The following is a 26,800-nucleotide window of genomic DNA, read 5'->3' on the forward strand; positions in this document are numbered from 1 at the left end:
AGCGTGCGTGTGCGAAGGCGGCCATGTTATCTGCATCCTGCTTCATCTCTTCCTCTGCAGAGCTGGCATTTCCTCCGCTCTTCACAAACCCACAGGGACAGGGCTGCACGTGGGAGCGGGGCCAGGGGACCAGAATTAAAGCTGGGTTTCGGGAAAAGATTTAACAATATCAAATTCATCGTTTACTATAGTGTGATGATGAAGAGAAAAGAAGGATTGGGATGGAATTGTCATTTAACTGACCACAACATTCATGTGTGAACGAAAAAATGATGCTTTATCTCTTGCCCCCTGCTTTAACCAAGCACATTTTCCCTTGTTTGGCTTTACCCAAATCTCAAAGCTTCTCATCAAAACAGGGGCGAGAACGAGAATGAAAACACAACGAAAAAAGTGGGGAAAAAGCAACAAAAGAGCGACAAAAACACAATTAAAAAGTGATGAAAAAGAGCGACAAAAAAAGTGCCGGAAAAGAAACAATCGCACAATAGAAAAGTTACTAAAACACAACAGAAAAGTGTAAAAAATCAATGAATAAAGTGCCAAAAAAATGACAGAAACGCAATAAAAAGAAACCAATGAAGATAAGACAAAAATGTGATCAGTTTTGAAGGTCTTAGCTTTCAAATGAGGCGTCGCTCTGGCCTATAGGCTGAAGACTCCAGTCAAGAAGCTTTTAGATTTTCATTGTTTATTTCTATTGTTTATTGTTAAAGGGACTATACGGGGTTTAAAAATGTTATGTTAAGTTATGTATTTTCCTCCCCCTACATGTTCCAGCCATGTCCTAATGTGTAGAATGAGCTCAGACCTGTTCACCACAACTGCCTCTAAAGTCCTGCACTCAAAAGGACGTTAATTCAGGTCCGAAGTGCCGTCATGCACAAGCTTAATATAGAAGCTGCAGTTACGCGTAAGACCTGAGGTGGCAGTAGTGAGTATAAAATGGCCAACTTGTATCTAGTCCAGGGGTGCCCAAAGTGGGAATAATTCCATTGGCCCACCAGAGAGTGACCTATTTTTGTGCCGCATGTATTTAATACCAACTCTCTCCCATTCATTCTCGATGGTAAATATAGATGCAGTGCACTGTTTGGCCACCAGGGTCAAATTGGGGGCGCTGTTTCACTCCTTTCGCAAAGTTAAGGAAATGCCGTCGTGGTGTCTTGGTGTTTATCAATCACAGAGCGTTGTAGCATCAGCTTTCGCAGTTTTCCAACTTTTGGTTGTTGACGTCAACAAAGATACGTATTAAAAATGGACTTATGAAAGAATTGATGCTGAGCTGACACTTTCAAAATGATCTAATATGGCATTTTATTTGAGTTAACGAATGTATGAAGTAAAATGGTGTTGTTGTTTAGATTTTGCACTATATTGCTTCAATTGTTGATTTTAGTAGTTAACATTTGTTTTACTGTAGCATGTTACTTGCATAGATAGAATCAAATGCAAATGTATACCGAAAAATATAATAAAGTAACTATTATTAGTATTTGCAGTTATATGTGTTTCACGCTTGACATGTGACCTGCAGGCACATTTTCATTTTGGCCCTCGGAGACAAAAAGTTTGGGCGCCCCTGATCTAGTCCCTTTAAGGAACCCCATTAGTTTCCACTGTAGTGGTTGGTAGTCTTCCTGAGGTCCAGGATCAAGCATTTATTAATATATTAAAATAACATGCATTAAAAACAAACAAGGCACAACAGTAATACATGCCAAGATGTCTGTGATGTGGTAGGGGTTAAGAGGTTAAAGACACACTGCATAACATTTTGGATTTTACTGAAGCCAATACAAAGCTAATGAACAGCTCAGCACAGAACATCGTCTTCAACTCGTGACGTCTTGTTTTTGTTTACTGTAACATAAAGCTGGACTTGAGACTTTTCTTCACGTCACTTTCTGTCACGACCTTTATCTGAGAAACTCTCACTTCGCCACTCCCTCAGGTGGAGACCTATTAATAACCTCAGACATACAGAGGAAGCCATTATCCTGCTTATGTTACAGAGTTTGGAGACACTTATCGTTCCTAAAGGTCCAGTGACGTATTTAAGAGGCAGACGTGTTTGGGAACTCCCTTGGTTCTCATGTAACTTCAGTCTGGCCAAAGCCTTATGTTACTTTTTGTTCGCTGTATTCCATTTTACAGAAGTTTCAATCCCAGCCCTGTAATCCAAGCTGAACAAGGTTATAAACTCTCCTTCTTCACTTGCAGAAATGTTTAGGTCAGTCATATGTTTGAGAAAGTGATTGAAAGTTACATTTGAGAAGAATTCTGCAGGGATGTTGTGTTTGTAATCTGAACTTCCTGATTACACTCTGGCCAACATGATTGATTCTGAGCCGTTCTGTGCTCTAAGTGTGTTTATCACGCACTGCTGGAGATCCTAGCCGCGTCGTATCCAACCTGGACTTTTTTTTTTAGAAAATGATTCCTTTAGCTTCCAGCAGGAGGAGCCCCAGTCAAGATCTCCACCAGCTCTTTCTCCTGCACTTATAGAGAGTTAAAACACGGCCCCAGAGACACACGTTTATGTGATATAACCAGAAATGCAGCTCAGTCTGTCGGGATTTAGATCTGCTTCACTCCTCAGACTAAATGAACACATCAAAGAGGAAACACAAAACCTTTCTTTGTGATTTTTACAGTTTGTCATGTCAACAGAGTCTCAGAGTCTCTGAGTCAGTGTTTAAGCTGCTCAAGACGTTAGCATGCTACCGGTTAGCAACTATCAATCAACTGTTAATGGCTTCAACACGATAAACACATGTGTGTCTCACATCTATGAACACTGAGGAAATAATGCGGTAACAGCTCTGCTCTGTCACATGTTGTATCCAAGGCTTGATGTTTGGAGTGCGGTTCAGGGCTTTCTCTTGGAGAGGTCAGAGCTGAGCTGCTGAAGCTAAATGCTAGCCGTCGATTCATATTTTCTTCCGCTTTATCCGTGGTCGTCTGTTTTGGGGGGGACCCCGAGATGACACCAGGCCGCCTCGGAGACATAGTCCCACCAGCCTGTCCTGGGACTTCCACGAGGCCTTGTCCCAATAGGACATGCCTGGAACACCTCCCGAGGGAGGCGACCAGGAGGTATCTGGAGCAGATGCCCGAGCCACCTCAGCTGCTCCTTTCGACGTGAAGGAGCAGCGACTCATTCCGGCCGCTTTGGTTAAATGCTAACCGGTAGCATGCTAACGTCTTGAGCAGCTTAAACACTGACTCACTGGTTTCTTCACATGGTTTCTTCACATTTCTTCACTGGGTTTTTACTGTTATCTTCTTGGGCAATGATTACGAGTACATAAAAATGCCTCTATCAATCAGTTGTCTTTTATTTACATCCTGTGCAGAGATATGTTGTAGTTTTATAAAGTGTTCACTCTGGCGTTGACAGTTATTTCTGTGGCACTGAACCATCTTGGCTTCCTCAAAAGAACACACAGACTTTCCTATACTGAGTCCATGTTGAGCCGTGCACAGTTGAGAAGTCTGCTGTATATAGTCAGCTTTACATTCTCTGTACAACAGCCAGATTCCCAATTCTCAATGCTATAACAAAATCTCCACGGACATTTTCTCCTCAATCTGATTTGTTCCTGTTTGAGAATGCTTATTGTCAGCCTTCACATCCAAGGAAATTCCATCAGTCAAAGCTAAATTAAGGCTATCTAGAAATCGACTGGACACAATCAGGGTTTTTTCGGTACAAAGTTGGCCGTTTGTCCCGTCTTATCAGCAAAGCGGGTCCAATCAGGAGTGGCATTCAGAAACATTTAGATTGTCAGCTCCTATTTTGGCCAGAAACATCCATGGTTCTTGATATGAGCGGACTGGACACAGGCTCAGAGTGGAAGGTTTGGCTTTTACAAATAGGTTAGTAATAAATGTGAGAGAAAATAAGTAATGCAAGGGTTTGTTCACAGTGATTGTGATCTCTTTGTTACAAAACCAGTGCGGTTTGACAGTTTCCTTCCTGCCGTCTTCAACAGTCATTATAAACTCATTCAAGCTGCCACAACCTGTTTTATTATATTTTTTTGGGGCCAAATTGGTCTCTCAACATATAAACATTGACCTTGAAACAAAAATAATGCCTGATCTGAAAAAAGTTCACCTGCAGTGTCTTGCCTGGGAGCCTCTAAATGAAATCCTGGTGTTGTATCATGGATGTCCTGTAGGGGGCAGCACAGCCATGCATCTACAGTCTGCAGCTCTTCCCCCTCCATGATTCCTGTTTTTAGTTTCTCCATGCGGTTTCATGCGCCCGATCCATCCTGTTGTTGGGACTCGGGGTCCGAAAACACGACGAGGCCCGAGAGACGTGTGACTCCGGAAGCGCCCGCCGTGTCGCAGGAAGTGACTCGATCAAAGATGGCGCTGACCCAGAGCCACAAGCTGCAGACGAGGACAGGAAATCACACTTATGCAACCGCTGCTTGTTGTCCGGTTTGGTTTTGGAAGCTTCACACATTTCGCTCGCACTGCAGCGGCTCCCTGGTCACATGGCCACAAATACATTGCCTCATTTTCACAGAGAGGGGATTGATTATTGCACTGACCCAACATTTCTCCATAGATTTATTTGGGGAAATTGCAAAATCAAATCCTGTTTTCTCAAAATGCATTATTTTCTCATTGTAGAGACGTCACATTTTTCAGTTTGAACAATAATTTGACAGCTTTACTGAAGGATTCTTGGTATCACTATATTTTACACTACCTTGATAAAGTGCTACCGGATTATTATTTTATATTATTTTTTTCATATCTTTGTTTGAATTAGGACAGTGCACATTAATCAACATGTGTTTCTTCAACATGTAAATGTGCCGGAGTTAGCCATATAGGCTAATTTTCATCCGTAGTCCCATGGCAGGTTGATGTCATGACAGGACAAACACAGGCACAAACATACAGAAAAAACACCATCACAGACATAAAAAGACAGTGAATGATGAATGACAACATTAAATATGTAAATTCACAGATAAAAGATCAGAAAGGGACAAAACACAAAACACCACAATCTTCCACACAGCAAGACATGCATCAGTGGTGACTTTAGACCATGTTGTGTTCACATGTCTGATTGTCCAAAAGCCACTTCTTCACAGAGTTTCTAAAAGTGTGGAGTGAGGTCAGGTTCCTCAGTTCTGTTGGGATCAGGTTCCAGGACTGAGAAGGCAGATTGTCCAAAAGAAGTCTTTCTAAATGGGATTTTACAGTCTCCTCTGCTGGATGAGCGTGTGTTTGTATTTACATTCAGCTGTATAAACTCCTGTAATGGGGGCGGGGCAAGTCCATTTAGGGTTTAATAAACCATAATTACATCTGAATACATTAACAAATTTTCCCACTTTGAAAAATGATGTTTGGTAAAGACTTTACAGTAATGATAAGAATTGTTCTTTTTGTCTAATGTTTTTACTGCCTGCTTATAAAGTCTTTCTACAGGCAACAGTGTGGTCTTGTTGGCCTGAGACCAGCTCGTCAAACAGTCATTAATATGCGAGAGAATTGTGGCATTTAGGTACAATTTTGAAGCATCAGTCGTTAAGTTATTTCTAATATGTTTAAAATTCACTAAATTGAATTGAATTTTGTTCCGCAATTTCTTAACATGTTTTATAAATGATAATTGGGAATCCATGGTGACGCCTATTCAATATCTTATTTCTAGCCTGTTGAATTGAACATACATTTAAAGCTGCATTATGTAGCTTTCTATGCGAAATAAAAAGTTGATATTTGTGCGTATTTGACCTTGTAGTGACCCAGTGGCTGTATGAGTGGTTAATAAAAGGGGCGCCTTTACTTTCCATCACAGTGGTCTCTACAACGCTTCAGGATGAATTGTTTTGTAGGTTTTCTGGTGAGAGGCTCCGTCAGCAGTGAAAACTTTCCAAACAATTGATCTCGGAGCGTCCTTGAGACCACTGTGATGGAAAGTGAAGGCGCTGTGGTGACATACAGCCGCTGGTCAAATACAAGGTGAAACACGCACAAATATCAACTTTTTTTCCCCCCACATAAAAAGTTGCATAATGCAGCTTTAAACCTGGTTCGATCCATGATTCAGATCGACATAAACAATCTTATTTTTATATGAAAACATTAAACTTGCAAAAAAAGGGAGGAAAAATAGAGGGGTTGAAGCAGGGGCGGACTGGCCATGTGTCCATTCTGGAAGAGCACAGAAGGGCCACTGGCTCTAGGGCCACCGGTCTGGCCTCTCACTTTACCTTACCCTTACCCCCGGGCGAAACCGAGCTTTACCCAAATCTAAAAGCTTAACCTCTTACCACCCGCTGAAACCGAATGCATTCTCTCCTCTTTGGGCCTGATTAACGCCTCGTTTGAAAGCTAACACCCACAAAACACAATATTTGTCACTATTTTGCAACTGCTATGTTACACTTTTGTCACTTTTTTGTTGGGTATTTGTCACTTTTTTGCAGCACTTTCATCACTTTTTTGTCACTTTCTTGTTCCTCTTTTGTCACTTTTTTGTCACATTTTTGTCACTTTTTAAACGTTTTTTTTCTCGCGCTTTTTCCCCCCAAGAAGTTTCTAGATTTGGGCAAAGCCAAAATGGAGAAAATGTGTGATTGGTTCAGGTGGGAGTGAAGAGGTTAAAAGAAAAGCATCCAAAAACAAAAATGTGCTGGATAAGCAACAAAAAAGTGACCAAAAAAAACAACAAAATGTGATGAAAACGCAGTGAAAAAAGCGGTGAAAAAACAACAATAACATGAAAAAACCCCGAAAAACAAGAGACGAAAACACAGCGAAAAAGTGATAAAAAAAAGTGACAAAAAAGTGACGAAAACATGACAAAAATGCAGTGACAATGTGACAAAAAGTTACCATCACTTTTCTAGATTTTAGCTTTCAAATGAGGCGTTACAGTGTCGCTCTCCAGTCAAGAAGCTTTTAGATTTGGGCAAAGCCGAACTGGAGAAAATGCTCTCGGTTAAGGCGGGTGGTAAGAGGTTAATATGTATTTGTGGAAGAGTCACATTTATGCTAGTTTGGGCCAGGCTGACCAGAGTCCAGGGCTGTTTCTTCAGTCCCAGTCCGCCCCTGGGTTGAAGAAAAAAAAGAAAAAAAAATAGACAACAATGGGAAAATTTTGGTGGGTAAAAAAAAAAAGGGGGTAAAAATGTGGAAGAAATGTGGGCGTCGCTTTAGATTAAGGTTAATCTAATCTAATCTACGTCATTAATAAACATTAGTAATCATTTTAGGGTTAGGTTAAGGTTAGGGTTGGCTATGAATAAGCGTATTTTTAATGAACTATTAGTATGGTAACAGATAAAAGTATAGTAAGCAGTGTGTTAATACTTTACAAGCATATTATTAATGCTTTCACCTTAATATAAAGCGTCTCTGAACCCCCGCCTTACCCCCGAGTCCCTTTTCTTTGCTTTACCCAAATCTAGAAGCTTCTCAACAGGAGCTCACAGCCTATAGGCCAGTGTATTTGAAAGCTAAGACCCACAAATGTAATCTAAGCTTCTTTATGGCTTTATCACAGTTACATTCCACTAAAGAAACGGCCAAAAGGCTTCAAAAAAGTGTTAAATCTACTCGGTTAAGGCGACATTTTGCATATTCCTGATGGTTTTTAATTAGTATTCAGATTCGGATTCAATATCGCCCAACCACAGTGTAACTTAAGCATCAGTTGTTAATAATAGGAATGATCTGACTCTATAGTGACCAGTTTTATCGGTGTCCTCTAGGTGGCACTGTGATGCCATCGATCAGCCCGTGTGTGTCTTCGCACTGCTCCATATTGAATCCCTACTCAGACTCGTCTTGTAATCGATTTGAGATAATGATTGAGACAAAGCGTGAAGCCTTGAGTCGGAGCTGGGTCTGAGGAATGTGGCTCGATTCGGTAGATATTTGGAAAATGAGCCGCGGAGCCAGAAGGGGGAGGGAGGGAGGGAGGAAGAGCCAAAGTCTGAGCTGGGATGGTCTGGATTCACGATCATCCCGGTGACGTGGAGAGGAGATTTTTACTTTTACATCTATTTCAGGTGTGGAAATTTGAAGTTTTAAACAGGGAGTAAAGGGACTGTGGAAGTTGTCATTTTCTTACTCGCTGCTGCCACCTCAGGTCTTATGTGTAACTGCAGGACAGTGGAGATACTTTTTGAGTGACAGTGCAGGATTTCAGAGGCAGTTGTGGTGAATCGGTCTGGGCTCATTCTACACATTAGGACATGGCTGGAGCAAGTAGGGTGTGGAAAATGCATCATTTTAACATTTTAAAATTCCGTCCCTTTAAACAAGACGAGAACACAAACAAAACACTTACAAAATGCGACAAAAACCTCTCAAAGGAGCCACAAGAGCATATGACTAAAGAACATACTAATTTATGTCTGATTAACTCTTAATTAAATATTTGTAGCTCAAAATATGTTCTGAAGAGATGTGGAAAGTATAAGCTAGTGTTAGCTAGTAACAGAGTCGTGGGAAGATATTTTAGTTAGGGACAAAATTTACCCTAAAAATGCCTTTTCTGTGCATATATCCTGTTTATTAATATTGCCTGCAGTTCGTAAACTCTCCACCAAGGGGTGCTGCAGCCCCCTCAGCACCCACCTTGGTTTTTAAGATGTTGAATAAGGCCATGCAAAATAAGGACTAATTAAAGCCGCAAGCGGCATCGAACGGCTCCTAGCCCTCGGGAAAATATGCTCGGTTCAGGTGAGGGTTAAAGTGCATATGACAGGTTTTAAAGCAGTAACTTGTTTACCTTAAAAATTCCTTTACGTAGTCCCTCTGGTGGTAATACAAGTGTTAATGGGATGATTGGGGCAAAGCTAACTGTGGGCTAGCACCACTTAAACAATATTTACAGCCAAGTTTGAGTGAAAAAAATATATCTCCATTGTGTAATTGGATGTGCAATATCCCTCTGTCCCTTTGTCTTTTCTGTCAGTGTAGAATTTACTCTCACGGACAATTAATAAGTTCAAAAATACAACTTGCCACAACACCTGCAGTGGCGCTTATGGCCTGTAGGGGCATGAGTTACATAATTCTGCTTTAATGCTTTGAAAACATGACTTCATCAGTTGCATAATTTTCATTTTATTTCAGTAAAGCAGCGACTTTCATGAAGAAATTACAGGAAGTGACAAAGATAGAGGTTTGACTCATTTCCCATTGACTTAACATGGTCGGCACGGCAACAGTTTACAATTACCTTCAACTATGTCACATCCTGTCGGTGTCCAATAAGGAAGTGAAATTATAAAATGGCCAAACTAAAGAAAACTGTGGATAATCTTTAAACATTATTGTGTTAAGTATATTGAAGTATGCACTTTAATGATATGTCAAAGTCTGAGGCTAAAACTAAATGAAAACTTTACTTAAAGCCTCCCGTCCCCTCTTGCTTCATCCTCTCTCAGTTTCTCCTCCCACTCGCCTCTTTCTCTCCCGCCTTTGTTTACATCTGTCGGCTCCTTGAAGCATGCGCCGCGTTGATCTAAATCCCTTCTCTCTCCGTCAGTCTCCTCCCTCGTGCTTTAAGCTCCGTCCTCTCTCTGCGTCTCTCTGAGCCTCACAGTCTGCAGCTCTCACCGTACGGCTCACATTTGATCCAAACCTCCAGGACTAATCTTTATTCTTACCTGTTTTCCGGACGAGCCACCCAAACCCCCAAACGCAGGTGAAAGCTTTGTTTAATTTGCTTTCTTTGATTTGCTTTCTTTGATTTGCTTTGTTTCTTGGTGCTACAGTTGTTAGATGGACATTAGAAGCATTAGTTCTAAATTGCAATGACAAAACATGCAGGATTTTGTAATACAAACTCTTCCGGACTTATTTCACAAAATGTTGACATCAGCTTGACTCCAGATTGACCTTTAACTTCACGGTCAGAGTCAGAGCTTTTGAATTGCTTAAGGCGAGACGCTGCAGGTGATACGGAAACTTTTTAAATTTAGAAATATCTATTTGGAATTTCTGCTGTAGATTACTGACATTAACATGAGGGGAAAATGTATTGAAAGTTTTCTGTCACTTTGTGTGTTCATATGAAAATAAGGTCTTTTATGCCTAAAAATGCCCCAAAAATGCCTATATTTTCTGTGTTGAAATCTCAATAATTGATCATTGGTCATTTTGTGACATAATAGTTACAAAGACTTTTTCAGAGGGGATTTTGCCTTTTTATGAAATTCAAAACTCAATAAATCAGGCCAGGAATTATTCTTTTTGTCACTTTTTTTGCTACATTTTTATCTGTTTTTTGTCGCATTTTTGTCACTTTTTTGTAAATCTTTTGTCACATTTTTGTCATTTTTTTGCCAATTTTTGAGCCAGATTGTTGTTACTTTTTTGTCTTTTTTTTGTCTTTTTTTTAAAAAAATTTGCCACATTTTTGTCACTTTTTTGTTACATTTTTGTCAATATTTGCCACATTTTTGGTAATTTTTTTGTTGAATTTTTTGCCACATTTTTTGTCTATTTTTGTCAATTTTTCTCAACATTTTTGTCACTTTTTAGGACATTTATTGGCACATTTTTGTTTGCATTATCATCATTTAAGTCTCATTTTTGTCACTATTTAGATTCATTGTTTGTAAACCCACCAAAAAAAGGTATAGGGCCTTTAAGACTTGCTCTAAGGCATATAAGGCAAATTGTTGTTACTTTTTTGTCGATTTTTTGGCAATTTTTTGTCAATTTTTTGCCACATTTGTATCACTTTTTTGTTACATTTTTGTTGCATTTTTAGCCAAATTGTTGTTACTTTTTTGTCGATTTTTTGGCATTTTGTGTCAATTTTTTGCCACATTTGTATCACTTTTTTAGGACATTTTTTGCCACATTTTGTTTGCATTATCATCATTTAAGTCTCATTTTTGTCACTATTTAGATTCATTGTTCGTAAACCCACCAAAATCAGGTACAGGGCCTTTAAGACTTGCTCTCAGGCATATAATCAGGTAAGTGAGAGTTTCAAGTTCATTTACAGTGTATAATCTGAAGCCTTTCCCCAAATTAAATCTACGGCACACGCAACGCAGATACAACCCCAACCCTTCACTTCTTTCAGCAATTCAATTAAGTTTCGATCTAATTTAGAGCCAGTTTTCTCCCAATTATGCAACTAATGGGTAAACTGCGAGTCCACGGTTCACTTCTATTCCTATTAATCAAATTATACTTCCTCATGGATACAGTTTGAGGAAAAATAGTCCAAACATAATCCAAAAGAATCGATGCAGCTGGAATCGGTTGCCCAGAAAACCGTCCACTCTGTTTCTGTGAATAGGCTAAAGTCAACCTTGAATGATGTTGTTTCTGTGAATCCAGTTGCTTAAGTGGCTTCATTTGTCGCTCGCCAAAACCGAGTGGCGAGTGACGTGTTGTGATTGGTCCGTCCAGCCCTAAATCGGATGAAGGGTTATCTTTAAATGTGTGTCTCTAAGTAGAAATTAGAACAAGGAGCTTCTGGGATCCAGCAAAAAGACGGTGCTCATTGAAGGAGGCATATGCAGAAAAAGGTCCAGGCAAAATGCTTTTATTTTTGAGACAGAAACCAACATGTGTCTCTTCGTGTTGCCATGGTCGTTGTCTTTACTTCACACTTAAAGCAGAAGATTTTGCTCCTTCCTGTCAAAACCCCGTCAGTCAGAAGGAAATGCTCACAGACGTTTACTTTCTCCTATCAGAACTATAATTTATGTTGTTTTTTTGACTATATACAACTGCATTATTCCCTAAATTGCAAGAACTTGTTTCATTGAACTCAGCTCTTGCTACAACGCTGTTAGCGCTTGGCGAGGCTGAACAGTGCGGCACAGATGGTGGCGCGGGGTCGTCTCATGATCAGAAGGTCCGTGGTTCAAATCCCAGATCCAACAGATGCAAACAAAGTGTGTGAATGAGAGTGTGAATGAGTGACTGGTTCCTTGCTGTGAAACGCTTTGAGAGCTTAAAGCAGAACTATGTAGCTCATGCCCCTAGAGGCCATAAGCGCCACTGCAGGTGTCGTGGCAAGTTGCGTTTTTTTGGATATTGTACATCCAATAGATCCAGGAGATATTTTTTTTTGTTCAAACTTGGCTGTAAACACTGTTTAAGTGGTGCTAGCCCGCAGTTAGCTTTGCCCGTTAGCCTGTTAGCTTCTTCTTCGTGATTCCATTAGTGTGTATTGGTGACTCCGACCTGGAGGCAGGAAAGCTGCAAGCATGGTTGGTAAATGGTAAATGGTCTCAACTGATACAGCGCTTTTCCAGCTACATTAGGCACTCAAAGCGCTTTACAGCAAGGATCCACTCACCCATTCATACACCAATGTACGTAGACACTGGGGGCAATGTGGGTGAAGTGTCTTGCCCAAGGACACAACGACATTGTGCACTTTCAGGAGGTGGGATTTGGTTTTCTGGCCAGAGACACCAGGGAGATGAAAGACCCTCCAATCATCCCATTAACACTTTTTATTACCCCCAGAGGGACTACGGGAAGGATTTTCGTAGTCGTTGCGAAGGCCATTTGCTTCTGGGATGCATTTTGTAGATTGTCTTGCTTTGTATTTCTCTGGTCGATGGATGATACGGGTTTTCCGATTTGCCCCATCGATATTTTTGACCATATTTTGAAAAATGTCTCGTCTATGTATGAAGCTTCTAAGATGTAAAATGTGTCGGTGTTGAACTGTGACAGCAGGAGGCGTTTTATTAGAGGCAGAGGGATGATTTATTCAGGACATTAAGATGAAATGTTAGTATCAGGATCGGAAGCAAAACAGCTGGATTGGTGCAGCTGTTCTGATCTGGAGAAGCAAGAATTCATTAGTTCAACTCTGTCAAGTTCCCCTACAGGACAATAAAGTATAACCTTAACCTTATGCCTAAATATAAACAGACAAAACACATATTTAATGTCTCAACAGAAATATTTATTTATTTAACCACAGAAGAACGTCCAGTCCTTGCTGGAGCTTCAGGTCTCGTTGTCCAGCTCCAGTTGGAGAGGGATTCTCCGAGGACAGACCCACCTGAAACAGAGGAGGGGATGGACATCATGTGATCAGTGATGAACAGATACAGATCATTAAAGACAGAGCAGTGGATTCTGTATTTTAACCCTGTTTTCACGTTGTTACATCACACACGTTAAGACGTCACAGCCTCTGATCCACAAGGCTTCGTCAGCAACACTGCCTTTAGAAAGAAAAAACAAAGGTTTTATCGGAAAAATGAGGGAAAAGTGCAAATAATAAATGTACAGACGATAAATATCATTTAGTAGTGAATAACAGCACATTAGCCTGACGATAGGACGTCCGTGTAGGCTCTCAGTCGTACAGGAGTCGTCCGTCTTCAGTGAAGGTTCTTGACCTTCGTAACGTTCATTGTGTCTACTTGTGTTCTAGTATCACTTTTTAGGTTCGTTTTGCCAGACTCTAAGGTTAGAGATGTTAAAGATCTTTTACCTTTACATGTTTACATGCGTGACCAGTCTGCCGGACCTGTTGGGACCGTCAGACTGGTCACGCCTCGGAAGTAAGAACAGCTGATAAGTAACACGTCACCGCACGCCGGTGATACTTCTGATGACGGCCTGCAGATGGCGGCTGAAACATGTAAAGGTAAAAGATCTTTAACATCTCTAACCTTAGTGTCTGGCAAAACGAACCTAAAAAGTGATACTAGAAGGTTCTTGAGTCATCGTCTGTACTGTGTAGTTGAAGTGTAGAACGTTTCACCTCTGATCCAAAAGGCTTCGTCAGCGACACTAAAGTCTCAGCTCAGCTCGCAGACTAGATACAGACCACAGGGAGACGTTCAGCTTGCCTAAGCCCCGCCCCTCTCGTAATGCCCACTCTCCACTGTAGGTCAACACCTTTGCAGCTATAAGCCTTGATCTGAACGACCCTTCACTCAGCTGATCGCTGCTCGGGCCGTTCAGACTGAAACCCAGGTGAAACCCAAGACTCGTAGCTACACAGATGTTTACCTCCAGGTGAGAGCAGACAGTGAGAGAGGCGGGACTGAGCCAAGCTGAGCTCCTCCCTCTGGTCTGTATCTAGTCTGCGAGCTGAGCTGAGACTTTAGTGTCGCTGACGAAGCCTTTTGGATCAGAGGTGAAACGTTCTACACTTCAACTGCACAGTACAGAAGACGACTCAAAAACCTTCACTGAAGACGGACGACACCTGTACGACTGAGAGCCTTCACTGACATCTCATTGCCACAGCTGTTACTGTGCTGTATTAATAGAACATATTTATCGTCTGGACTTTTATTTGCACTTTTTTATAAATAAATTTGACAGATTGGGAAATATTTTAGGGGGGGGGGAAAAAATCGATCTAATTAATAATGGCTGATAAAAGGTTAATAGTTTGATCCATATTTGACTTTGCAGGCTTCACACGACCTCCTGCCACAGATCCTCGCTGCTCCTTGACTAATGGGCTGTTGCTTTGGACGCTTTTGGATCTTCTTCTCTTGTTTATTGGTCTCTGGATTTGCTGCGATCGTTTTTGGTTGTTTTTTCTCGCAGCGATGACGCGACAGACGTAAGATCTCAGCCTGAGCTTCTGCGAGTTGTTTCTGGATCTTTTCATTCTCCTTTTTCAACCTGTCGACGTCGGCGTCTCCCTCGGCCGTCTGTCTGTCCTCCAGAGCCTTTAAGACGTCCTCAAAGTCTCTCTGCAGGTCAGCCTTGCTCTCTGTGAGACACGTTATTATGTCTCGCTGGGCTGAGATGGTCGAGCGATGAGCTTTCTCTCTTTCAGAATAATCGTTCATCTCCTGTAGGACACGACGCTCCTGCTCCAAGCTCGAAACTTTATCTTGAAGCGCGGCCTTGTCTGATTCGAGCTTCGTAACTTCTTCAGCGTAATCTTCAATTCTTGCTTCTTGGGCGGCGATTTTCTCGTCCTGTTCAAACTGAACAATCAAGGCTTCGTCGTCAAACGTCGCCATGATTTCCTTCAGATTATCATAGGCCGTCTGCAGTTCCAGGATCTTTGCCGTGTTCCTCTGCTCATCGTCTCTGGCTCGAGCCTCATGCTCGGCTCGTAGTGATTCGAGCCTGGTGACTTCTGCAGCGTAATCCTGAATTATTACCTGTTGAGCGGCGAATTTATCGTCCTGCTCAGACTGCAGCTTGTCAGATGCCGTTTTCAACTGTAAGATGTTTGCAGCATTCATCTCCTGTTCGGCCTTGGCGTGAGCCTCATTTTTCTTCATCTGGAAGTCAAGTTCATTCTTGAACTCCTCAACCATCTGCCTGTGTTTAGACAGATTCTTTTCGGCCTCATTGATTTTCTGAACTTCACAACGATGAAGCTCTTGTTTCAGAAAACCGACTTCAGCGTCCAGAGCAGCGTTAGACACAGTGAGTTCATGGTTTGTGGATTTTAACTTGGAGATTTCTGCGTCTTTGGTCTCGTTCTGGAGACGCAGTTTGTCTTCCAGATCTGAGATGGTTTTCTGCAGTTCGTCGAGGTTGACGTGGTTGTTTCTGCAGTGTTCCTGTGTGGCCAGGAGCTCCGCTTTGAGACGAGCGATCTCTGTCTCATATCTGCACTTCTGATCTTCTATATCTTCACACAAAACGTAAATAATCTTTTTGTGATTGCCAACAACCGTGTTGACATCGCCTAATTCTCCTGCGACGTCTTTGTTCAGGGCCCCGAGCGCGCCGTTCTCCCGGAGGAGATTCTGAATCTCTTTTCTCAAAGTCTTGCCAGGCTGGAGGCTCTGTAGTCCTTTTGTGAACTTGCGTTTGGCCTTTTCAGCGTAGTTCCTGATTTTTTGGGCCGATATGGGGAGAGGCTTTGCCTTTCCTTGTTCTGCTGCTGTCAGATCCCAAAGGGAACTGTTCCCGCACTCCTCCAGGGTGGGGAACAGCTCTGAATAATCCCAGAACTCCATATCTGATTCATATGATGATCCAGATGCTTGGAGCTGAGACATTTCCAGATCTGAGTCTTGCAGCAGTGAAACTCTGCTTTGATTCTCCATTTTCTGAGAAAATGAGAGAGATTTACCGAGGTTTTCGTAAGGAAATACCTGAGGTTTTGCTAAATGTTGTGTCTGCTGAACGAGATGTGTGTGAACGTCTGTCAGAGGTGAGCTGGAATGACGAGACCAGAGTGTCTGCTAAGACTAGTAACGTCCTGTTTATGATGACGTCACCGCTGTCGTTATGGCGATGAGCCCGTTGTAGAATTCAGATCCGAGAATGAGACGATGTCGTGTTCTCAGATGGGAGGGGCTTATCGTTGCCATAGCAATAAGGAATTCAGTGGTGAAAAGTCATGTGACTGAATCCCACCCACAGATACAGATGGAAATGCCCATATATGGTCATGTTCGAAGCAGCCAGAGGGGAAACAAAGAAGAGAAAAAAACTCCCATTTCTCCACCATGACTTTAACAAAGGCTGAATTATGAATAAATGTTTCTACTAAATAAAGATGCCGAGACATGGATTGGAACAAAGTGGCTCAACAGCCCAAAAAACCAGGAAGCTACGTTAGCTTCATGCTAAATATGCTAACGCTAGCAACAAATGCTGTTTTTTGCTTCTTATTATGAAAAAACATCCACATGGACCCAATTTAACTTGACTTTACTGGTGTGAGATTAATATGTTTATAATCTGCCAGAAAACACATCCTTAATGGCATGTCTGCATCTGTGGGAGGGGGTAATGTTGCCATAGCAATAAAGAATTCACAGGTAAAAAGTCATGTGACTGAAACCCACCCATTGTATATTCATAATGCATCTTTTTTTAGTCAGAAATTTACTAATATTTGCAGCAAAGTGTGTTAGTTCAAATCAATCAGCCGTTCTCGATTTGCGTTTGGGACAAATTAATTTCCTTAATATGTTTCGATCCCCTCTGTTCAGTGCCTCCGATCTGTTTACGCAGCTGTTCTGTTAATCCTGAAGTAACCGTGGTGCCGTGAGTGAGGGGATGATGTCGCCAATGTCCCCGCTTCTTTTTAATGAGAGACAGTATGTTCTTTCATTAATGGCTGCATTAGTGAATTTGAATTGGAGATTTGTGAGAGAGGGAAACAACATGCGTGAGAGCTGCGTAACTGCATGAATTATTGGAATTCATTTGAACTGTTCACGGCGACACAGCAGGTGAAGACATTCATTCAGCTTAAAGGCGGAGACATGTGACGCCCATGTGCAGCTACAAAACTATAGGACCCGTTTTCTCAAAGTGAGGTTTCGGTTGCACTTTAGCAACAATATCTTTAACACTTCAGTCGCTCTGACAGACTCCAAACTTTCTAGTCTTGGACAATATTTCGAAGAGTTGAAAAGTGTTTCAGAGGGATTTTGTAATATCTTAAACCAAGCCTGACTTATTAAAGGGTCGACCGCTTATGGTGCGACTAATAACAAGGAAGCCTGAATTTAATGAATGAAATATTACATTTCTGTTGCTGAAATATTCATCTCTGGCACACTTTGTTTAGGTGAATGGTTTTATCCGATTTACAGAAAAAATAAGTCTGTGAACTTTGCTTTGAAGGGAATTTGGACATTATAGAATAGTTTATTTTTTACAAAAACTATAAGTAATATCGATCGATCTACGTTCCCTCCCTCACCTATGTTGTGAGATTTGAGTAAAGACCGAAAGGACAAGATCGCAGATACAAGCGGCCGGAATGAGTTTCCTTCGCAGGGTGGCTGGGCGCACCCTTCGGGATCGGGTGAGGAGCTCAGTTACCCGGGAGGGTTTCACGTCGAAAGGAGCAGCTGAGGTGGCTCGGGCATCTGTTCCGGATACCTCCTGGACGCCTCGAGGCATGTCCTATTGGGACAAGGCCTCGTGGAAGGCCCAGTGCAGGGCCTGGTGTCGCCTCGGGGCCCCCCAGAACAGCTGGAGGAGGTGTGCATGGTCTGGGCATCTCTCCTGAGACTGCTGCCCCCGCGACCTGGCCCCGAGTAAAGCGTAAGAAAATGGATGGATGGAGAAGTAACACAAATACTTTGTATCCAAATAATTTTCATTTTAGAGAACACGTGAAATAAAATTGCAGTAAATTAAGGAAGGCGCTACATGAATTTATGAATAAAAGACATTCTTAATATTTGAACCGTAGTATTAGATTTTTGTCTTTCGATTTTAAAATTCTGTTTTAAATCTGGCTGTATCCATTTATAGATTTTTTCAACAAAAAACATAGGCCCCTCATGCATTAAAGGAGTTTAAAAATGTTTTAAAATATTAAGTATTTTCCTCCTATGTTCCAGCCATGTCCTAATGTGTAGAATGAGCTCCAACCTGTTCACAACAACTGCCTCTAAAATCCTGCACTGTCACTCAAAAAGTTGTTACTTCGGGTCCAAAGTGCCGTCATGCATGACCTTAATATAGAAGCTGCAGTTACATGTTTGACCTGAGGTGGCAGTAGTGAGCATAAAATGGCCAACTTGCATCTAGCCCCTAGAGTGTTTTTTTCCTCATATATACATCATTAATCCACAGCAAAAGCTTCAAATTGATATCTGTAGATTAAATGTATTCCCTATTGGTCTGCAGCGTCTCGCCTCAAGCACATTTTACAAAGAAGAACTGACACAAAGACTCAACAGCAGAACAAACAGAAAATATCCTCGCTCCATCGAAACTCATGAACCACACATTTTAATGATCAGCCCTTTATGAGAAGCATGTGGCGCCCTCCTGATGTCACCGCGGTCGGATCAAGTGGACTCAGTGTCCTCAGCCCGACGCCTCCAGGGAGAGTCCGTATATTTTCACAGGCTGGAGTTAGAATCATACGATAATACGAGAGGTTTCACGCGGCTAAAGACTCCTGTTTGTTTGACATTAGCTGTAGTTTATTGTACAGAAGCGAAAATGGCTTATCAGCGTGTCTGGGGAAACCTCTGCGCGTCAGTGAGGATTTATTCATTATGAACCGAGCGCACTTTCCCCAGTCTGGCATTACCCAAATCTAAAAACGTCTTGAAAAAAATGACAAAATGGCGACAAAGAAGAGACGAAAAACACGGTGGCGATCAAGTTTTGTAGGTCATAGAGTTCAGATGAGGTGTTACTGGCCTGTAGAGTTTGGGAAATTCCACAGTTACCATGGAGATCCGCCATCTTTGCAGCGGTTAGCATACATTTCCATTGGCTAACATTAGCTAAAAACAGTATAGAAAGTGGAGAAAAAGCCTTGGAACAGCTCCGTTAGCGGCTGAGTTACTACAGGTAAATACTCACTGTGGTGTCCAAGTGTTTTAATGTGAACAATAACTCCAGTATTTTAACTTTTAAAATCTCCATTACAGTTGCTGCTAATCCCATAATGCTCAGCGATATAACATCACATTCCCGACCGCTATAGGCTGTACGCTCCAGTTGAGAAGCTTTTAGATTTGGGTGAAGCTGAACAGGAGAAAATGCAGATAAGGGAAAGGAGCAAAGTGGCTCAACAGCACATAAATGGTAAAAAAAAACGACAATGCTAACCAGGAAGCTAATGTTAGCTTCATGCTACATATGCTAACATGAGCAACCAGGGCTATTTTTCGCTTCTACTGAACAATCTGCTGTGAAAAAAACATCCATATGGACCCGATGTTGGCTTGACTTTATTGGTGTGTGATAAATATGTTTATTGTCCAGCAGAAAACAGCTAAACAGAGAGAAAATGATGATTCCCATGAGAGGTGAAGCCAGTGTAAAGAGTTCGGGAATGTGACGTCATATCGCTAAGCATTATGGGATTAGCAGCTATTGTAATGGAGATTTTAAAAGTTGAAATACTGCAGTTATTGTTCACACCACAGTGAGTTAGATGTATTTACCAGCAGTGACTCAGCCGCTAACGGAGTTGTTCCACAGCTTTTTTCCACTTTTTATACTATTTTAGCTAATGTTAATCATTGGAAATGTATGCTAACAGCTGCAAAGATGGCGGATCTCCATGGTAACTGTGGATTTTCCCAAACTTTCATTTTTCAACCCACAAAAAGCAAAAACCCAACTGAATATGAGTTAGCATTTAGCTCAGAGGCTACTTTTACATGCTAACTCTTCTCTAAAGCTAAATCTCAAAAGTTCTGTGCTGTCATGAAGGATTTCTAACCAGGCTTTGACCTCACCTAAATATGTTGGATGGGTTGACAACAGCTGAAAACATCTGGATCGTTCACAATTTGCTACGTTTGATGGCTAGTGCTAACAGCTATGGGAGAAATACATTGAGAAGGCTAGCGAATAATGGTCTTTTCACTTCCAGCTACATAAAAAGCGGACAGACCTTCATTTAAAGCGTCATTATCATAATATCACGATGCCTGAAGCTTCTTGTCAGTCTCAAAAGTTCAGTCCAGTCTTCTCCATTGTCCTCAGTGTTGTTCTTTCCCATTGTTTCTTGTGGTGTCTTTGGTGCGGTCCACTTCCTGGTTCCTGCTCAGACCGCGACACATTTGTTCACAACAATATCACAGGGAAAGTTTACTAGCACTTGATTTATGGCTGTTTATTTATGCATTTTTATGGTAATTTGTCGACAAGAGCTGCGGTTTCATCTATTAATACGTGTAATCTCCCTCCTCCAATTATCATCTTGCTGCTAATCTTTAACATCTCCTATAAAATACTATGGCAACACCTGTTTATTTACTAAAAAGTGTTGACGCATTAAGCCTGTTCTTCAGAGTAAACAGAAAATCCAGATAATCGTTTCCTTATGAGATTTCCGATAGTAAACTCGCTGCGGGGACATTTTAAAAGCTGAAAGTCGCGTTCGCAGCTAATTGTGGCCGGTTTTATGGGATGGGAATGCGAGCGCTGAGCCAGAGAACGGAGCGAGTTGAGAAACTTCTGAACGCGTTCCCCGATAACTCATCAACGCAAAGATGCAGATGTGAAGTTCTTTATCAGCCTTTGCTAACGGGAGAGCCTGCAGTTTGTGTACTATACTTTCTCAACATTTACCAAAGCTCCCCCGTGAACAGTCTCAAACAGTTTGGCCTTTAGCCTTTCATTTCTCGCCAAGATCTTGTATTGATGAGGGGAGAATGTGACCACCACCAAGCCTTCTCCAGCACATCCCACAGACTCTCAATGGGGTAAAGATCTGGACTCTGCAGTTGCCAATCCATGTGAGCCCGTTGAATCCTGGCATTGTCATATTGGAATGGGTTTGCTTGTTCCTCGAGCAAGACGGTCCCGGGTTTGATTCCCAGAATTTTTTTTCTCTTTTCTTTTCTCTTCTCTTCTCTTCTCTTCTCTTCTCTTCTCTTCTCTTCTCTTCTCTTCTCTTCTCTTCTCTTCTCTTCTCTTCTCTTCTCTTCTCTTCTCTTCTCTTCTCTTCTCTTCTCTTCTCTTCTCTTCTCTTCTCTCCTCTCCTCTCCTCTCCTCTCCTCTCCTCTCCTCTCCTCTCCTCTCCTCTCCTCTCCTCTCCTCTCCTCTCCTCTCCTCTCCTCTCCTCTCCTCTCCTCTCCTCTCCTCTCCTCTCATCATATTTTATTTTATTTTATTTTATTTTATTTTATTTTATTTTATTTGCAAAGCAGGCTTGAATTATTTCACGGCGCTGGGATTATTTTCCCTTCGCATTTCTCGTGCCATGGCTCATGCTTTTGCCCGACATAAAAACAAACGGCACTGTGTGATGATGTCATCAGGCCGCGCCGCTCAGTTTACTTGCGCAGGTGTGAGGGCTGGCCAGCAGGGGGCAGGTGTGAAACAGAGACCTCTACTTAATCGAGGCCTATTTGAAATCATTTGTACTTTTTTGACTCTTCAGAAAACAGAAAATATTCAGCATAGTTTTTTAAATTAATAAATATATAAATAAAATACTTTTTTTTTAAAGGCAACAAATAATCGTTTGAATAATCGTGATTCAATTATGACAAAAATAATCGTGATTATTATTCTTTCAATAGTCGAGCAGCCCTAGTTGGAGCTACTTTAAGTGTCATTGCCACAATTTGAGAATCATGCATTTTGAGAAAGTGGCCCTTGAATTTAGAATCTGTCCTTTATGAGAAACATTTAAAAATATTTAAACAGATTATGATGAACATTAGACACTTGATTTGTTTCCAGGTCAAAATACAGCAAACTGGCCCAAACCTGAAACATGAGAATTGAAATAACAGTGTTTTGCCTGTATTGTCTCCTCTTCACATTGATTTATTCACACCAATTGACTTTTCTTGAACAAACATATACAACATCTCGACTGTAAACATAAGTCTTCATTCCTTTTCTCTTTATTGACATTATCCCTATTTCTGGAAGCCGACTGAAGGGCCCGTGTGTAATTTGTGCGATATCTCAAAGGCTGATGCAGGTCAAAGGTTAACCAGACCCAGATCCGGGCGGCGAGGAATGTTACGAGCGATGAAACACTTTGCACACAAACAAATGAGATTGAAGCCAGCGGCGCCAGAGGAATTCGGGAAAACTGACACAGACACAGACCCGTAACAGACCAGAGCATTTACCCTGGAATATTCAAGCCCCATTCAAGGTCTATCTCAGCTCTTTATCTTGAGATGTTAATGACTTTCACCATTTAAAACCTTCCTGAATTCCTCATTGCTATGGTAACGGTCCTCATTTGGCACCAACAGGACCTTAGTTCAGATCAATCCTCATGGGTCTTGGAATTTAACATTTTTTTTAATACAATTTGGCATCTAATTTCATTATTTCATCATATTGGCTGGGGATTCTGGGTTTCTTCAGGTCAGGAGGTGTTCAGGGTCAGCTGCAATGTTAGACTTTTATCATTTTCATTTACAGTGGGAGGAAAAAGTATGTGAACCCTTTGGAATTTCTCACATTTCTGCCTAAATTGGTCATAAAATGTGGTCTGATCTTTACTTTTATTGGCCATAACATGTAAACATTCACCGGACAGTGTGGAATAAGTAAGTGCACCCCCTGGCTAAGGATCCTCCAAGAGACTAATCTATGCAGAGTTTTAGAGTCAGGTGTGAGCCAGCCTGAAGTCCTCTGAGGTGTGGCTTGAAGCTGCCCGACTGAGATGCTGTGGCAGGACCTCAAGAAAGAGATTCACACCAAACATCCCAGGAATCTCGCTGAACTGCAGCAGTTTTGGTCTAAGATTCATCCTGATTGTTCTGCACATAATCTATAACTACAGGAAATATATGGTTGAAGTCATAGATGCCAAACGAGGGTCAACCAGCTGTTAAATCAAAGGGTTCACTTACTTTTTCCCCCCTGTCCTGTGAATGTTTACATGTCATGGCCAATAAAACATGATTACGGGTAATTGTTTGGGTGGTATTAGTTTAAGCAGACACTGTTTATTCATTCTGGTGACTTCAATACAGATCCGACCACATTTTATGACCCATTTAGGCAGAAATGTGAGAAATTCCAAAGGTTTCACATACTTTTTCCTCCCACTGTGTGCTTTAGAAATGTGTTTTGGGGTTTATAGGTGAGATTTACGTCCATTATTGACTGTATTTTAGATCCTTTTTGAATCTGCTGGTGCTTGGAAGGTCATATGTTTTATGTTTGTGAATCAGTGAATCTGCCCGACCGAAAAAACAAAAGTCGGCACCTGGATTTAACTAAATGTTCTGATCTGGGGGGGCAGGTTGAGGTTCAGAAACACTATGTGCCCAAAGAATGAGATCAGCTGAACATCTTAAGCAGCTGTGTGTGCAGCTAGGCGAACGTTTAGATGACCTATTGTGCATGTTTTTGTTTGAGAGGGGAAACCGGAGGAAACCCATCCAGACACAGGTAGAGAGAAATGCAAACTCTCCGCACAGAAAGTCTCGCACAGTCCAGGAACTGTGGATCATGTCGAGGAACAAACTAAACCGTGATGATTTAAAGCTGCATCTTTTCATTTTGACATATTTCTTTTTCTTCTTAACCCCCACCTGAACAGAGCACATTTTCTCCAGTTTTGCCTTACCCAAATCTGAAAGCTTTTTGGAAAAAAGTGTAAAAAGAGCGAAAAATAGCAACGAAAAACTGACAAAAAATGTGACAAAAATTTGACAAAAAAGTTTTAAAAATGTGACGAAAAATTGACAGAAATGTGATGAAAAAGTGACAAAGATGTGATGAAAAAGTGACAAAGATGTGATGAAAAAGTGACCAAAATGTAACGAAAAAGTGACAAAAATGTGATGAAAAAGTGACCAAAATGTGATGAAAAAGTGACAAAAATGTGATGAAAAAGTGACAAAAATGTGATGAAAAAGTGACCAAAATGTGACGAAAAAGTGACAAAAATGTGATGAAAAAGTGACAAAAATGTGATAAAAAAGTGACAAAAATGTGATGAAAAAGTGACAAAAATGTGATGAAAAAGTGACAAAAATGTGATGAAACAGTGACAAAAATGTGATGAAACATTGACAAAAATGTGATAAAAAGTGACAAAAATGTGATGAAAATATGACTAATAAAGTGGCAAAAATGTGACAAAAAATAACGAAAAAGTGACAAAAATGTGATGAAAAAGTGACAAAAAGAGGGTTTAAAAATGGGATTAAAAAGTGACAAATGTGACAAAAATGCAACAAAAAAATCTACAAAAGATGAACAAAAAAGACAAAAAAGTGACAAATCTGAAACTTGAGAATTAAGATAAAGCCAACAATACGAGGATTAACGATTATGAGTTCAGTTTTGTGGGTCTCAGCTTTCAAACTGGCGTTCAGAAAAGCTGAACTGGAGAAAATACATTTGGTTAAATCTCAAAAGGGCTTGTTCTCATACAAAACCATAAAATGAAATAAATCCTAGTCTCAAACGATGCTTTTGCCCTTATTTGGAAAAGACACGTTCGATCATGTGTCTACGTCGAAGAAAATGACTCAAACTACAAACAATCCATCACCTTTGTCAAAACATTTTCTCAGAACAGACCTTTGGATTCAGAAGTTCCGACATTTCCAGAATACCTGCTCCATTTAGTCATAACACTGGGCCATTCGTTCAAAACATCAGTGGCTGCTTCACCTTTTAAAGCTTTATTTTGCTAAATGTTGTCCCAGACTCCTTTCTCAGACATTACGTATTTGTGAACATTATTTTCTTTGTGTAGCATGAGAGTCAAATCACCAAAGTGCTTCAGGATGTGAGAGTGATTTACATTTCACAGAAAATACGACAACTCTTTTGTTTCAGTCTAGTGCTTCTCTTGTTGCTTCTCGCTAAACATTCGACGCCTTTTGAACTTCTGACTCGAGCTAAGTCAGTCAAGAATTCTTCAGATGAAAGTGTGAGACACAAGTCGGTTAATGAAGTAAAATAATACTTGCAAGTATGTCTCCTTCTGGGTTTTCCTCGTCTTAAGCCGAAGACTTAATCCGCTAACGTGACCCGGAGTTTGAAAGGTCACGGTAAAACAGGTGTTTGCTTTGTTTAATCTGAATATAAAAATGACTTCATGGGGTTTTTGTTTGTCAGAACCAGACCTGGGGAAGTGGTGCCAAGTCAGCACACGGATCTGACTGTTCTGATCTGGTGCTGCAGTTGGCCAGGTCTCTGTTCAGAAACACTATGTGCCTCAAGAGTGAGATCATCTGACGACCTCAACATCATTTTCACACATGGATTGTCCAGATCTGAGCCCATTGTCCCTGTTTCAAACTACAGACGCACCGATCAGGCTTTTTTTTTGCTTGCATTAGCCTAAACTGATTGGAGTTTTGAGTATCTGCCAGTATACAATATTAACTAACCCATGCCAAAAGAACAGGCCACCGTTTTTCCACACTGAGATATGTTCTTACCTGAGCCTAGACGAGTTGATACGTACCTGTCTGGTCTTTGTGCCCGTGGAAGAGCGTGGTCGCTTCTAACTTCACCCCGTTTGGAGCCATAGGAATACATTGAGAGAGGCCAAATGCTAACAACATCTTTGGTCGTTTGACTGAGGGCACGCACAAAGACCATCAACTTGTCTAAGCTCAAGTAAATCGTATCTTTTCTTGCAAACAAGATGTTACATATAAATTCAACCTTAAAGGGGCTAGATGCAAGTTGGCCATTTTATACTCACTACTGCCACCTCAGGTCATACGTGTAACTGCAGCTTCTATATTAAGCTCGTGCATGACGGCACTTCAGACCCGAATTAACGTCCTTTTGAGTGCAGGATTTTAGAGGCAGTTGTGGTGAACAGGTCTGAGCTCATTCTACACATTTTTTATTTTTATTTATTGATTGATTTATTTGACAGGGACATTGCAAGTCAACATAGTACAAAACAAGCTTGTTACTGATGCATGCAAAAAGAGTTTATAGCTAGTGCTAATTTTCAACTCCAGTCCCTGGTTGGGCCTTTCTACACTAAATTAGCATTTTCAATTTTATCTTAAAAACTTACCTATATACACTATAATAAATCATTTACACACACACTCAGTGCTATTTACAAATGTGTACAATTCTGTTTCAATTTCAGCCAAGACTTAACTCGAGAGGGGAACATTTTAACATTAACATCAGCATTAACATAACATTAGGACATGGCTGGAACATGAAGGGGGAGGAAAATACTTAGTTTTAACATTTTTAAACTCCGTAAAAGACTCATGGCGTTACAAGTTTTATCGGACATAAATCATAATTGGGGCTCGGACCCCGGGGGAAAGATTGTATTAATGACATGAAATGCAGGGCAATGATAAATGATTGACAGAGTCTTTCCCCGGAGTCTGGACACTGGTGGTGGTAGAGGATGAGATCTGGGGCGGCCAGTTTGACAACGACGAGCAGAGGAGGGGCGGAGGAGGGT

At 41.1% G+C, this 26,800-nt stretch overlaps 1 protein-coding gene across 2 annotated transcripts in view; it reads left to right on the forward strand.

Moving 5' to 3' along the window:
- Positions 1–26,800, forward strand: part of arhgap36 (Rho GTPase activating protein 36) — a 93,642-nt gene that overhangs the window by 22,759 nt on the left and 44,083 nt on the right. The window contains exon 1 of one of the 2 annotated variants that reach the window (XM_079579914.1): positions 9,608–9,700. The exons of the other annotated variant lie outside the window; for it this stretch is intronic. The gene's annotated coding sequence lies outside the window, so the exon portion shown is untranslated. Of the gene's footprint in view, positions 1–9,607; positions 9,701–26,800 lie in introns of those variants that run through there. 2 annotated transcript variants of the gene reach the window in all.

The sequence above is a fragment of the Gobius niger genome, assembly GCF_951799975.1.
Source record: "Gobius niger genome assembly, chromosome: 21".
Taxonomy (NCBI): domain Eukaryota; kingdom Metazoa; phylum Chordata; class Actinopteri; order Gobiiformes; family Gobiidae; genus Gobius; species Gobius niger.